The sequence below is a fragment of the Cupressus sempervirens genome, chromosome 5, assembly GCF_028749045.1.
Source record: "Cupressus sempervirens isolate cs-2001-9-10 chromosome 5, ASM2874904v1, whole genome shotgun sequence".
Lineage (NCBI taxonomy): Eukaryota > Viridiplantae > Streptophyta > Pinopsida > Cupressales > Cupressaceae > Cupressus > Cupressus sempervirens.
Genome location: NC_143122.1, coordinates 429,340,071 through 429,355,698, shown reverse-complemented (window position 1 = coordinate 429,355,698; position 15,628 = coordinate 429,340,071). Strand labels below are relative to the sequence as shown.

Sequence of the window (15,628 nt, the reverse complement as noted above, 5' to 3'; positions counted from 1 at the left end):
ATTCAGGAAATCCGTGATCAGTTACTTGCCATCGATCACATGATGGAGGAAGAAGACATTGTGGTTATCACTCTCCGAAGTTTACCAAAGTCCTATGAGCATTTTATCGAGATTCAACATCACATCTTCAAGTGTTGATCTGAAGTTCACTGATCTCTGCACACTTCTACTTCAACAAGATCAGTGGAAACAACAGTTCGGTAGCAGCTCCAACTCCGCTTCCACAAAGCAAGCCTTTGCTACTTAATCCTTTCAGAAGGATAAAGGCAAGTTTCAACAGTCATCTCAGCAGAAGTCTTCTACTCTAGCATCAGATGGCTCCCAAAAGAAGAACATTCAATGCAACTACTACCACAAGTTTGGCCACATGAAGGTTGAATGTTAGAAATGCTTAGCTGCACAATCTAAGCAATCAAGTGCGCAGCCCAAAGCAAACAGTACAGAGCACACTAAGCAGACGAAATCTACTTTTTACACTTTCATGGCTAAAAGACCTACAGATCATGTCAAGTCATCTACCTAATACATTGATTCAAGTGCCTCTCGTCACTTCACTCACCGCAAAGACTCGTTCACTAACTACCAGCCTTATTCAGACTTTGTTATTTTTTGGTGGTGGCGAAGAGTACAAAGTTGTCGACAAAGGCAACATTCAAATTCAATCTGCTAAGAGGAATCTCATTTTCCTCAAAGTGTACTATGTTCCACAGATGGAACTAAATCTACTCTCAGTCAGTCAATTACTATGACATTCTCCACACTTGGATGTCACCTTCAGTTCACATCAGTGCACCATCATTGATCGGGCAACTCAGTCTACTACTGCAGTGGGCCTTGAGGATCATGGTCTTTTGAGACTTACAGATTCTAGCAATTCTCAAGACTTAGCTATGGCTACTTGGCGGTCTTTTGTTAACACACTATAGCATCAGCAATATGGGCACTTAAATGTGCATTATCTCTCACAACTTGCTCAGGATGAGCTTGTTCTTGGATTGCCAGAGATACAGACTCAACAACTTGAAGTTTGTAATGTATATCAGGCTAGGAAGCAACATCACACACCTTTCACCAGTGGCAAATCATGGTGAACTTCTCAGGTAATTCAACTTGTTCATGCCAATATCTACGGCCCTATGGTCACTCCTGTTCTTGGGTCTAGGTATTTTCTATTGTTTGTTGATGATTTCAGTAGAAAAATGTGGGTGCAATTCCTTAAAAAGAAATTAGATGCATTTCCTGTATTTCAAAAGTTCAAACCTTTAGTTGAAAAAGAGTTTAGGAAATCTATTATTACTCTTAGATCAGACAATGGTGGATACTCATGGCATTGAACGCCAGTTAACCACACCCCAGTTAACCATGGATACTTCTTGGATACTCATGGCATTGAACGCCAGTTAACCACACCCCACACACCACAACAGAATAGTATAGTTCAACATCAGAACAAAACAATCGATTCATGCTCAAACACAAACATGTTCCAAACAAGTTTTGGGCAAAAGCAGTCAACACTGCAATTTATCTTTTGAATCGGTCGCCCAAAGTGGCGGTCTAAGGTAAAACTCTAGTAGAGGCATGGTCAGATCGCAAGACCAGAATTAGTCACCTAAAGGTCTTTGGCTCCCTTGCTTTTGTTTAAATCCCTAATGCGTCATGCACTAAGTTGGATACCAAGAGTTAGAAACTCATGCTTGTTGGATATAGTTTTTTCACAAATCCTACCGCCTTATCGATATTGATACATCTCGTCTCATCTACAATCGTGATGTAGTCTTTGATGAGCAACGAGTACCATTCATGCCTATTTCTCTTGTTCCTAATCCAACAAACCAGCCTATGAAGGCTCATGATTTGCGAGTTAGGATTCCACTAGGTCCACTTGATGGGTGGGCTTCAGTAGCTCCTGCAGGTCCAATTATACCAATGATCCTTGTTCAGACACCTCCAGCTTCTGTTGCAAGATCACCTCGATTTGTAGATGTTTCACTTGAGTTTGATCCAGATTCTTTTGATGTGGAACCTAATTACCAAGCATCTCCTGATACATGTTGGTCGTTCTCCTCTCCAGCCTAAGTGGTGGGCTAAGACACTTGTTGATCTTCATGATGATGAGCTCATTGATGGGAGAACTGCTCGAAAAAAGAGCAAATCTATAGTTTATTAAATTTGCTCACATGGCCAACATTCACAGTGTGTTTGAACCTCAAACATACTCCAAGGCTAAAGGAATTCCTGAGTGGGAACACGCCATGACATTGTTGAAAACAATTGATCAACTGTATATTGTCTTTAATGTTGCACAAATTGTCATATATTTGTCTGTCAGTGTATGTCAAGCTCATTCGAGCGATGAAGACAGTTTCCGGTGTCTGCCGAGCATTCCAGTGTTTACCAAGTTCAGAAGACAGTGCCAAAGAGAAGTTCTCAGAAGTGCAGTGTTAATCAAGCTCACTCGGTTAACAAAGGAAAGTTGGATGGGACCAGTGTTAACCGAGCTCACTCGGTTATCTAAGGAAGATTACGAAGTTGCAGTGTTAACCGAGTTCACTTGGTTTAACACAAGAAAATCATTTCAGTGTTAGTGTCTACTGAGCAGGGTCGGCTCACAAAGGATTTTCTTGTTTTGGCATATTGAGTTTAATGGATTTGTTTGTTGGTTCTAGCCAACTAAAGAGATGAAGAATAATTGTTTTAAGGTGTATTCAAGCCGACTTGGCAATATATATGATATAAGGTCAAGTTGAGGATTGAATGTGTGTGTGTGTGTGGAAGATAAGAAGATGCTTAGAGGAAGCGAATTGGAAGGATAAGCAGAATATCCTTGTTGGGAGGCAAAGATTAATCTAATCAAGAAGGATGAAGTATTTGAGCTAGAATTGAGATCTGAAATCAGCAATCAAGTCATATCATTGTTACTCTTTAACCATTGTAGCAGTGTATCAAATCTCTTAACAGAGTTAGCCTAGCAGTTATTTGTCAAATCCTATAACAAAATGGCATTTTTAGATTGAAGTGTCTAAAGACCTCTAACAAGGCCACTCCTAACAGGGTAATTAAATCCTCTAATAGAGTCACCCCTAACAGTGTGTTTTGTAACCTTTAATAGGGTTGGCTCCTAACAGGGCTCACTTCAGAAAAGCGAAAAACAGTAACTAGTTGCAATTGATGGTTTTTCCCAAATTGGGTTTTCACGTTGAATCTTGGTGTCACTTGTGTTCATGTTATTTTTTTTGTGTATGCAACTAAGTTAATTAAGGTTAATCACACTTAATATCTTAGGATATGCATGTTCAGTATTTGTCAAGTTATAGTTGATATTATAGTGTTTACCGAGTTACAACATATTGTTAGTGCTAACCGAGTCCCTATGTGTTAACCGAGTGACAGCAGTTTCAGCAGAGTTTATGTTTTCTATTGACATCTAAGGGCTCTGGGATTTATTTTTATGGTAACCGATTCACCCCTCCCCTCTCAATTACTCGTCTTATATTTCCAACAATTGGTATCAGAGTTTTTGGTCCTTGCAAAGAAGGTTTCAAGGACCTAAGCTAAAGATCAGGATGTCTTACAGAAGAGAGATTCCCATGTTGAACAAAGATAACTTCAAGGCATGGCAGGATTCAGGTTTGAAATATTTGAGTACCCAATATAAAGCTCCTACTGGAACATTGACTGTGGAGGAGATTGCTGAAAAGAAGAACCATAACATTATGATGATTTACATTGCATCTACTCTTAACTATGCTAAATTTGATGAAATCAAAGGGTGTGCTACTGCTCATGAGATGTGGACCAAGCTAAAAGATATCTGTGGAGGTGGTGATAACGTGAGAAGAGATAAGGCAGAAAGCTTAAGAGGTCAGTTCGATCAGATGAAGACGAGGGAAGATGAAAACATTGCAAAATATGTTGAGAGAATCAAAGCTAGTGTCAATGCAATCAAAGCCTCTAGAGGGAAAATCGATGATAACACAAACATAAGAAAGGTACTCAAAACCCTTCTTCCTATCTATGCAATTAGAGTGTCAACTATTCAAGAGATGAGATGTGATCCAAATAATAAGATAACCTTGGATGCTCTAGTGGGAAGGTTGACAGCATTTGAGCTAGATAACTATGATAACCATATTCCTTGTTCTAGCAATCTTGAGTCTGCACTTGAAGCTAAGTTGTCACTCAAGAAGAAAGTTGCAAAGTTTAAAGGAAAACAATCTGAAAGTCAAGAAGAAGACAGTTCTGACAGTGCTCTTGAAGCCATTGAAGCCATACTTGCAAGAAGATATTCCAAAGGCAAAGGGAAGTACAAAGGTAAAATTCCTCTAATTTGTTTTTCTTATGAAGAAGTTGGTCACATTGCTGCGAAGTGTCCAAACAGAGAAGACAAAGAAGAAAAGAAGAACAGCAAGTACAAAGGCAAGAAGGATTTCAAAAACTACAAAGACTACAAGGACAAAGGTAAGAAGTCTTGTTTCATGGCTAAAGATTCTGATAGTAGTGATGATGATGAAATAGTTTATATTGCTGTAAAAGATAAATCAGATAATGAAGAAGATAAGATGGCACTTATTTCATATGTTAGCAAAAATGATACATGGATTATTGATGATGGTTGTTCTCATCATATGACTGATGACAAAACAAAGTTTGAACATATGGAACACTATGATGGTGGAAGTTTAAGATTTGGAAACAATGAGCCATGTTGCATAAAAGGAAAAGTTTGTATTTCTCTTACCAATAAACTCAGATGTGACAATATTTATTGGGTTAAGGACTGAAGCATAATCTGCTGAGCATGGCACAGTTGAATAACATTGGATTCAAAGTAGAAATCATGAATGGAAAGGCCAAGCTACTAAATGGAAAAGGAAATCTAGTTGGGTCTTGTAACCAAGCAAAAGGTAACTTATTCTACCTAGATCTAAGTGAAAGTTCATGTTTCATTGCTCAAGTAGAAGAAAGTTGGTTATTGCATAAAAAGTTGTGTCATGTGAACTTTGATAACCTGATCAAGATAAGCAAAAACGAAAGAGTGAGAGGTATTCCTAGTAGAAGAAAACCTGATATGGGCCTATGCAAAAATTGTCAGATTGGTAAGAGGGGCAAAACAAGTTTCAAGAACGAGAACTATCATTCTGAAGAACTCTTGGAGTTGGTTCATACATACCTTTGTAGACCTATTAGCATAGAGAGCTACAGTGGATGGAGATAAGTATCTCATTTTATTTGTTGATGATTATTCTAAGATGATGACAGTAATGTATCTGAAAGATAAGTCTGAAGCTTTTCAAAAATTCAAGTGGTATCTGGCTAGAGTAGAGAAGCAAACAGGAAAGAAGCTGAAATGTTTGAGATTAGACTCTAATGAATTCAATGAATTCTGCACTGAAAGAGGAATCAAAAGACAAGTATTAGCCCCTAGTACACCTCAACATAATGGTATAGCAGAAAGAAGGAACCAATCAATCATGGATTGTGCAAAAACCCTAATGATAGAAAAGAATGTTGCAATCAAATACTAGAAGGAAGCAATGAGTACAGCAGTTCATACCTTAAACAAAGTACAGCTGAAGAAAGACTCAAATCAGACTCTTACGACTCTTACGAACTATGGTATGGCTATAAACCTAATATAAGTTACTTCAAAGTATTTGGTAGCAAATTTTATATCCTTAAGGAGACTAGGAAAGGTAAATTTGATGTCAAAAATGTTGAAGGCGTTTTCCTAAGATACTCCAGCAGAAGTAAAGCATACAAATGTTTGAATCTAACTACTCATAAGATCATAGAAAGTGCACATGTGAAGATTGATGAATTTGCTGAAAAGAGTGAAGAAGAGAATATCAAAGAACCTAAAGACTACGGAAAGTTTATCTACTTTGAACCTGATACATTGCCTAATCCAATTGGAAGTCAGCAGACTTCACCTCCCAAGTCCCCAAAATCTCCAGAAGCACCCGAGTTGCAGCCAATGCAACCCAAGTCACAATCTGAAGGACCCAAGTCATAGTCAAAAGCTACCGAATTGCAGCCAGTGCAACCCAAGTTTGAGTCTGAAGGACCCGAATCACAGACAATGGGACCCGAGCATGATGCAGAAGATCATGGTAAGGCAAGTGGAACAAGCTCTAAATCCAAAGTATCTATACTTGCAAGATATGTTAGAAGGCACCATGCACTTAAGCAAATCATTGGACACAAGCTAGAAGGTACAATGACAAAGAACAAATTGAAAGGTACATGTTTGCTTACTGAATTTGAACCTAGAATAGTTAAAGATGCTTTCGATAATGAAAGTTGGATTGAAGCAATGAATAAAGAGATAGAACGGATAGAAAGGAATAAGACTTGGACTCTTGCTCTTAGACCCAAGGATAATAATGTAATATGCACTAAGTGGGTGCTCAGAAATAAGCTGAATGAAGATGGAGAAGTTTCAAGAAACAAAACATGGCTAGTGTACAAAGGTTATTCTCAAGAGGAAGGTATTGATTATGGTGAAACTTTTGCTCCTGTTGCAAGATTAGAAGGTGTTAGGACTCTACTTGCTTATGCTACACAAAGGATTTAAAGTGTATCTGATGGATGTGAAATCTACATTCTTGAATTGAATTCTACAAGAAGTCTACATAGAGCAACCTGAAGGTTTTATAGAACCTAGCAAAAAAGATATGGTTTGTAAACTACACAAAGCATCATATGGTCTCAAACAAGCTCCCAGAGCTTGGTATTAAAGACTTCATAATTATTTGATGAAGATTGGTTTTCAAAGGACAAATGATAACAACAGCCTATACATCAAGGAAGGACCAAATAAGAAGATCGTGTTGGCATAAATCTTTGTAAATGATACATTGTTTACTGGAAATAATGATTTGTGCAAATCCGTTTCAGAGGAAATGAGTAAGGAATTTGAGATGACAATGTTTGGAGACATCAAATTCTTTGTTGGCTTACAGATTCAAAAGAAGAAAGATAGTATCTACATTACTCAATCTAAGTACATCAAGGAGATAATGAAGAAGTTTGGAATGGAGGATTCACGACCAGTTGGAACACCTATGCCTACTAGACATAAGCTTTCAAAAAATGATGATTTCAAGGAGGTAGATTAGACCACATATAGATCTATGATTGGAAAACTTCAATATGTAATACATACTAGGCCTGCTATTGCTCTTGCAGTTGGTATGGTGGCAAGAATTTCAGCTAATCCTAAAGAAAATCATATCATGACAATAAAAAGAATCATGAGGCATCTAAAGGGTACTGAAGATTATGGATTATGGTACAAGAAATGTGGCAACTTAGATTTGAAAGCCTTCACTGATGCAGAATGGGATGGAAGTGTTGATGACAGAAAGAGCACCAATGGTGGAGAATTCTTTCTAGGTAAGAGACTAGTGCCTTGGACAACTAAGAAGGAGAATTGCATTTCTTAGTCTACAGCAGAGGCAAAGTATGTTGCCGCAACAGTCAATTGTTCCAATATTGTTTGGTTCAAACAACTGTTGGCAGGTATGAAGGTAGAAATCAAGGATCCAATGGTTATCTTTTATGATAACACCAATGCAATCAATATATCAAAGAATCCTGTGATGCCTACCAAGACCAAGCATATTGCAATAAAATATCATTTTCTGAGAGAATTGGTGCAAGACAAAGAGGAGAGATTAGAATATGTGAATACTAAAGAACAAATTGCAAACATATTCACCAAGCCATTACCTAAGGATGCATTTTTGTATCTAAGAGGAAAGCTAGGGATTATTCCCCTATTTGAAGCTCACTAAACAGCAATTAGTGATGCATCAACTGAGTATTCTTAAAGATCAGTCAAATTGATGCAATAATGAACAAGCAGATTCCATGTAAATCAATATATTAGATACATTGATATTCACTGGATATTGTCTTTGGCATAAGATATCAAAAAGGGAGAGTTTGTTGTCATATCATAGAAATTCTCTAAAGAGGGAGAGTTTGCTATATCAAAAAAAAATTTCTAAATGTTTGAAGATGTCAAAGTGGAGGAGTTTGATGAAGAATAAACTTGGAGAGTTTGTTGACAAAGGGAGAAACTGAAGTTAGAAGAAGAGATTGATGTCAGAGGGAGTTCACACTGATAGAGGCAATTCCCATGGATGAGAATCAAAATGAAACTAAAGATATTATCCCTACTTTTAGTTTGCTCCAAAATTTCATTGTATTATGACATGTGTTGTCATCAATTCCAAAGAAGGGGATTGTTGAAAACAACTGATCAATTGTATATTGTCTTTGATGTTACACAAGATGTCATATCTTTGCCAATCAATGTATGTCGAGCTCACTCAAGCGATGAAGACAATTTCCTATGTCTGTCAAGCATTCCAATGTTTACCAAGTTCAGAAGACAGCATCTACCGAGTTCACTCGAGCAACAAAGAGAAGTTTGCAAAAGTTCAGTGTTAACCGAGCTCACTTGGTTAACAAAGGAAAGATGGATGGAACCATTGTTAACCGAGCTCACTCGATTACCAAAGGAAGATTACGAAGTTGCAATGTTAACTGAGTTCACTTGGTTAACACAGGAAAATCATTTCAGTGTTAGTGTCTACCAAGCAGAGTCGGCTAACAAAGGATTTTCTTGTTTTGGCATATTGATTATAATGGATTTGTTTGTTGGTTTGGTTAGTGTCTACCAAGCAGGGTAGGCTAACAAAGGATTTTCTTGTTTTGGCATATTGAGTTTAATGGATTTGTTTGTTGGTTCTAGCCGACTGAAGAGATGAAGAATAATTGTTCTAAGGTGTATTCAAGTCGACTTGGCAATGTATATGATATAAGGTCAAGTTGAGAATTGAATGTGTGAGTGTGTGGAAGATAAGAAGATGATTAGAGGAAGCAAATTGGAAGGATAAGCAGAATATCCTTGTTGGGAGACAAAGATTAATTTAGTCAGGAAGGATCAAGTGTTCGGGCTAGAATTGAGATCTAAAATCAGCAATGCAGTTGCATCAGCAATCAGATCATATCATTGTTACTCTCTAACCATTGTAGCAGTGTATCAAATCTCTTAATAGAGTTAGGCTAACAGCTATTTGCCAAATCCTCTAACAAGGTGGCATTTCTAGATTGAAGTGTCTAAAGACCTCTAACAAAGCCACTCCTAACAGGGTGATTAAATCCTCTAACAGAGTCACACCTAACATTGTGTTTTGTAACCTTTAACAAGGTCGGCTCCCAACAGGGCTCTCTTCAGAAGAGTGAAAAACGGTAACTAGTTGCAATTGGTGGTTTTCCCCAAATTGAGTTTCCATGTTAAATCTTGGTGTCACTTGTGTTCATGTTATTTCTTTTATGTGTATGCAACTAAGTTAATTAAGGTTAATTACACATAATATCTTAAGATCCACATGTTTAGTTTTGTCAAGTTACAGTTATATTATAGTGCTTACCGAGTTACAGCATATTGTAAGTGTTAACCGAGTGACTGTGTTATCCGAGTGACAACACTTTGAACAGAGTTTATGTTTTGTATTGACATCTAAGGGATCTAGGATTTATCTATGTGGTAATTGATTCACCCCTCCCCTCTCCATTACTCCTCTTATATTTCCAACAATTTGAACACTAGAGCCTGTTGAAGAATAATACCTAGGTCCTTTCTAATCTTCCACCAAGGAAGAAACCCATAGGCTGCAAATGGGTTTACAAAATCAAATACAAATCGGATAGTACTTTGAATAAGTATAAAGCTCGTTTAGTTGCAAAGGGATTTTCTCAACGTCAAGGCATTTATTATGAGGAGACCTTTGCTCCTACTGAAAAGATGAGCACCATCAGATTAGTTCTAGCCATGGTAGCACAGTTTGGCTAGAAGGTCCATTAGATGGACGTCAAGAGTATTTTCCTGAATGATGATCTCCATGAAAAGGTCTACATAACGTAGCCTCCTAGTTTCAAGGTTGTTGATAAAGACCATTAAATTCTCAGATTGGTAAAAGCTCTCTACGGCTTGAAGCAGGCCCCTCGGGCATAGTACATGAAAATTGATAAGTACCTCAATGATCAAGGCTTCAAGAGAAGTTCTTTAGACTCAAATCTGTACATCAAGACTACTCATAGTGACACCATCCTTATGGTTATTTATGTGGATGCTATGATCATCACTGGCAATTCAGCATCTTTGATTCAGGGAATCAAACAGAATTTATGTCAATCTTTTGATATGACTAACCTTGGGCTCATGCATTATTGCCTAGATGTTGAGGTTTGGCAACAATCTTCTGGTATATTCATCTCACAGTCCATATATACCAGGGCTCTGTTAGACATATTTCGTATGTAGGATTGCAAGCCTGCATCTACACTTATGAAGTAAGGTCTCAAGTTATCTGCCAAGTCTGATTCTCCTTCCGTTGATGATACTACATACAAGCAACTAGTAGGCAGCCTCATCTACCTCTCTGCTACTAGGCCTGATATTAGCACCGCAGTCATCTATATCTCACACTTTATGACAGCTCTTAAGGTTGATCATTGGATGGCCGCAAAGCGCGTGCTTACTTCCATACTCTCGAAGTTCTAATCCTAGACTCAGTGGTTCACAAATTCAGATTGGGCAAGCTCTTTTGATGATAAAAAGTTAACTTTTGAATATGTGTTCAGTTTGGGATTCGGTGCAATCACGTGGACCAATAAGAAGCAGCAAGCAATTTCTCTCTCCTCTACAGAGGTCGAATACAGAGGGACTGTTAAGGCAGGGTGTGAACCTGTTTAGCTTCATCAGATGCTTGGGGATATGCCGATGTCACCAACAGGACCAGCTACTTTGTTGATAACGAAGGTGTTATCAAGTTAGCATGAAATCCAATCTTCCATGAACAAACCAAGCATGTGGTTGTTCACTGTCACTACATACGACAACTGGTTGAAGATGAGACAATAGATTTGCAATATGTTCCTGCCACAAATCAAATTGCAAACATTCTCACCAAGCCTCTTGGTCATAATAAATTTGTCGAATTCAGAGGATGGCTTGGTGTTATAGATAGATTAACCATTAAGGGAGGGTAATACAATAATAGATAATCGTCTATTATTAGTTAATGGTAATCTATTGTATATATTTAGTTAGCTTTAGTTAGTTGTAGTTTTTTTTAGCTTTTTTTCAGCTAGAATAGAATGTTTCTATTCTTTACGATCATTTCCTCAAGAAACATCGTTCCATTCTTCTGTATATAATGACCTCTCGGTCTCTGTTAATAATAAACAAGTATTTTACCAATAATTACTTCGTAATAGTGTAGCCTCAGGTACAACTCTAGCCTCCCCTCATCATTGAGTGGGGGTAAAGTAGTAGATGGGACAACATATTTGCCTAACAACTTCTTAAGGCGCAATACATGGAACATATTATGAACTTTGTTGCCCTCTAGTAGATCCAACTCATAAGCTACCTCACCCACGCATCTCACTGATGCAAGACTACCTCTAAGGCTATAGCATCAAATAAACCATATCCCCCACCTGAAAAGAATAAGCAGTCCTCCTCCAATCAACATACTACTTCTACTGATTTTGTGCTCTCTAAATATTATCCCTCAATGTCCTCATGATATCCTGACTTTCTTGTAGCAATTCACCTATACTTTGTACCCTTATGTCATTGCATAGCAAATCTATGAATCTCAGAGGAACATACCCATATAGAGCTCTAAATTGGGACATCTCAATGGACATGTGGTGACTGAAATTATAACAATACTCACATAGGTATATCCAGTTCACCCAAGCCCATTGTTGAGCTGATACATAATGTCGCAGATAGCCCTCCACCCACTTATTAACAATCTTAGTCTAACTATCGGTCCAAGGGTGGTAACTGATGCTCAAAGTCAACTTTGTCCCATACAGTCTAAACAAATCCTACCAGAAGTGACTCATGAAACGGCTATCTTGATTACTCCAAATACTCTAGGGTAAACCATGCAATCTAAACACTACCCGAAAAACAATTGTGCAATCTGCACAGCTAAAAAAGTGGTGGTAATGGGAAAGAAGTGAGCATATTTGGTGAAGCGATCCACCACCACATAAATGCAATCTCTGACCTTGGGCTTTCAACACGCTCACAATGAAGTCCATGCATAAACATTCTCACTTCTGCATAGGAATAGGAAGTGGCTACAGCAACCCGACTGGATAGGTATACTCCTATTCATTCTGCTGACAAACAAAGAACTCTCTAACATATTGTTGTACATTTGACTTCAAGCCCTTGCATGTCAACCTCTCCCAAATCTGTCTATAGGTATTTAAGAACCCGAGATGTCCGACCAATGGAGAATCATAAAAGGCCTATGGTATAATCTAACACCTGATCTTGGAATCAAATTAATCCTCCCCTTGTAAATGATCAACTCATTTGCAAGCGTATAATTGTTGTCTTGTATGCTACAATCAACAATATCATCTATCCATTGATCTCTGGCATACTCTGCAATGATCAAGTGTCTCCAATCCTCAACTATCTATGTAATCACACACAAGTGGGGTCTCCGTGAGAGAGCATGAACTACTACATTTTGTGTACCCTTAATGCTGGAGATATCAAAATCATAGGACTGTAGCTTACTAACCTACTTTTGTTGCCTCTCATTAAGATTTCATTTTCCAAGGAAATGCTCCATGCTATTGTGATTTATTTTAATGCAAAATATACTCGCCGCTAAATATTACTTGAGTTTGGCCAAGGCATGCATAATGACCAACATCTCCTTATCATATACACTGAATGATCTCTTAAGACCCCTAAGCTTCCTACTCTCAAATGCAATGGGATGGCAATCCTCAGAAAGAATGGTACCAATGTCCTCACCTAAGGCATCACAATGCAACTAGAATTGCCTCGTGAAATTTGGCAATGCTCCAACTGGACATGAATATGCTTGAACTTCTCAAAGCACTTGTGTGCCTTAGCAATCCACTCAAATGCACCCTAAAGGGTCAGATTAGTAAGGGGAGTTGCATGTCGAGAGAAATCTATCACAAATCTACGATAGAAAGAAAACAACCAAATGAAACCTCTGACTTGTGTCAGGTTTTTCAATGTAGGCCAATCTAGTATAGTACAAGCCTTATCAGAGACTGTGCGACCTCCCACTACACTGATGATGTGTCCAAGCTAAAGTAACTCAATCATGGCTAATGCACATTTGGACTCCTTGGCATACAAGGAAACCCTATCAAGAATATCCAATATTGTATCTAAGTGTGCTATACGATCATCCCAAGTCTTACTATAAACAAATATGTCATCAAATAACACTATACCAAATCTTTGAGTTGACTATGGAAGACTTTGTTCATAGTAGATTGGAATGTCGCTGGGCATTAGTCAAAGCCAAAGGGCATGGCTAGAGACTCAAAGTGGCCACAGTGATACTTGAATGTTGTCTTCACCACATCCTACTCTCTGACTCTAATCCGATGACATCCTAATCTCAAATCGATTTTGAAGTAACATGCCAAATGCAGCTCACCAAATAGCTCATCAATCCGTGGAATAAGTTGTCGATTCTAAAATATTTTCCTATTCAACATCCAATAATCAATGCACATTCTAAGCATCCCATCCTTTTTCTTTACCAAAACATCTAATGAAGCAAAAGGTGACTTACTCAGCCCAATATGTCCCATAACGAACAGTTCCTGTATTATCTTCTTTATCTCATCCTTAAGCCGCTTCGAGTACCGGTCAGGAGAATCATAACGGACTTAGTATCTTCCTCTTCCTCTAGCTCAATAATGTGCTCTATCCCTCCATCAAGTAGTCTGCTAGGTGGTATGTCACTAAACACTTTAGACTATTTAGTTTCCAATTGCTGAAAATCTAGGTGATAGGTTGGCTTATCTGTCCCATCTAATATAGGCAACATCATAAACTTTGTTGCCCAATCAACTATGTCATTATGTCGTACTAGATGTTGCATACGCCTAAAAGAAATCACCTTCAAATTACTATTCCTAATGGCCTTAAAGATGTGTGTTTTGTCATCCTTAATAAATCTCATCTCCATCTTTTTTGTGCTGATATAAATATCCTCAATGGTCTGCAACCAACTCATGCCAAGTACCACATCAATGTTGCCCATGTCTACCATATAAAAAAAACTATCTTAAAAGAAAAATTATTTAGCTTTACAGGAAGTTCAAAAATCATCTTATTACACCTAAGGGTAAACTAATGCCAAGTACCACATCAGTGCTGCCCATGTCTACCACATAAAAATCTGCCTTTAAAGAATAATTATTTAGCTTCATGGGAAGCTCAAAAATCATCTTATTACATCTAAGGGTGTGACCATCAGCCACCTGTACTCTCAGTCCCTCATAGTCTTCTATCTTAATCCCTCTCTTGGCAACCAAATGTGAGTCAATTAAATTATGTATAGCAGCTGTATCAAAGACAGCAATAACATGTTGTCCAGCCAAGAGTCCATGCATCCTAAAAAGCACTTTCCTTTATCATGTTGGAAAGGCAAACTACCTTGAGGATAGAATCATCTATCACCTCATCCCCATCACCTGAAGCCTCATGTGTCTCATACTCATAATCAACTTGTCCAAAAAAATCAGAGCTATCTTCATCATCATAGAAACACTCCATCATCTTATTTCTATTCTCAGGCTTCATAGGGTAATCATGTTTGTCATCATAGGGCCCTCTACAATAAAAGTGCAATCTCCTCATCCTTAGATAATTCAGTGTCTCTTGATCTAAAGGGGCTGCCATAAGACGCTTAGAATCAGCTCTATCATGTCTCTTAGGGGCTTCCGTATCATATGATTAAGTAGTGGGCTTCGAAGCAAACTTGCCTCATGGAGTAGATGACTCAAGATTCCTTGCTTTTTTCATTGCCTCCAACATGGTAGGTGGATCCAAAGACTTAACCCACCCTCTGAGTGGCTCAATTAAACTCTCAATAAAAGGCATGACTTGTCTCCTCTCAAAAACATCATAGATAGCCGTTGAAACTCACTAATAAAGACCTCAAGGCAACATGTCTGTCTCAACTATGCTAGCTCTCTAAAGTAAGTCTCGGGGACCTTCCTATCAAACCTCTCTACCAACCTGTCAACAAACTCCTTATTGGAAACTATCTGACCGTGATCTAGTGAAACAAGCCCATGGTACCAGTAATCATGAGCTACTTCGTCAAATGCAGACAACAAAGCAAATAGTGTCCTCCTCAATCATACGACACAATGCAAGATATGTATCAAGCCTATGAACCCAAGCTCATGTTGTAACCTTGCCACTGCCATCAAAGTGTGTCAAGGTCATCTTGTTAGCTGGCTCTCTCAAATTAGTTTGTCTAGGCCTTTTTCTCTCAGGAGTAGGCCTACCTCTACTATGCTCCCACTCTTGTGTCAGAAATCTATCAAAGTTTAGATTTTTCTTGATGACCTGCAAAAGAGCACCCCACTCAATGTAGTGTACATCATCATCAAAAAATGGCATGGCCTCAATCTTAGTACTCACCACGTCAACCTCGTCTCACAAAAGTAGATCGTTGGGGCCTATCATAAACACCTATGTGTCCAATCTTGTCAATCATGTCCTCAACTCTAG

The 15,628-nt window shown here is 38.2% G+C and overlaps 1 protein-coding gene across 8 annotated transcripts in view; it reads right to left on the bottom strand.

Annotated features, from left to right (window-relative positions):
* IYO (RPAP1-like, carboxy-terminal protein) overlaps positions 1 to 15,628 on the bottom strand; it is a 216,032-nt gene that overhangs the window by 185,272 nt on the left and 15,132 nt on the right. The window lies entirely within an intron of this gene.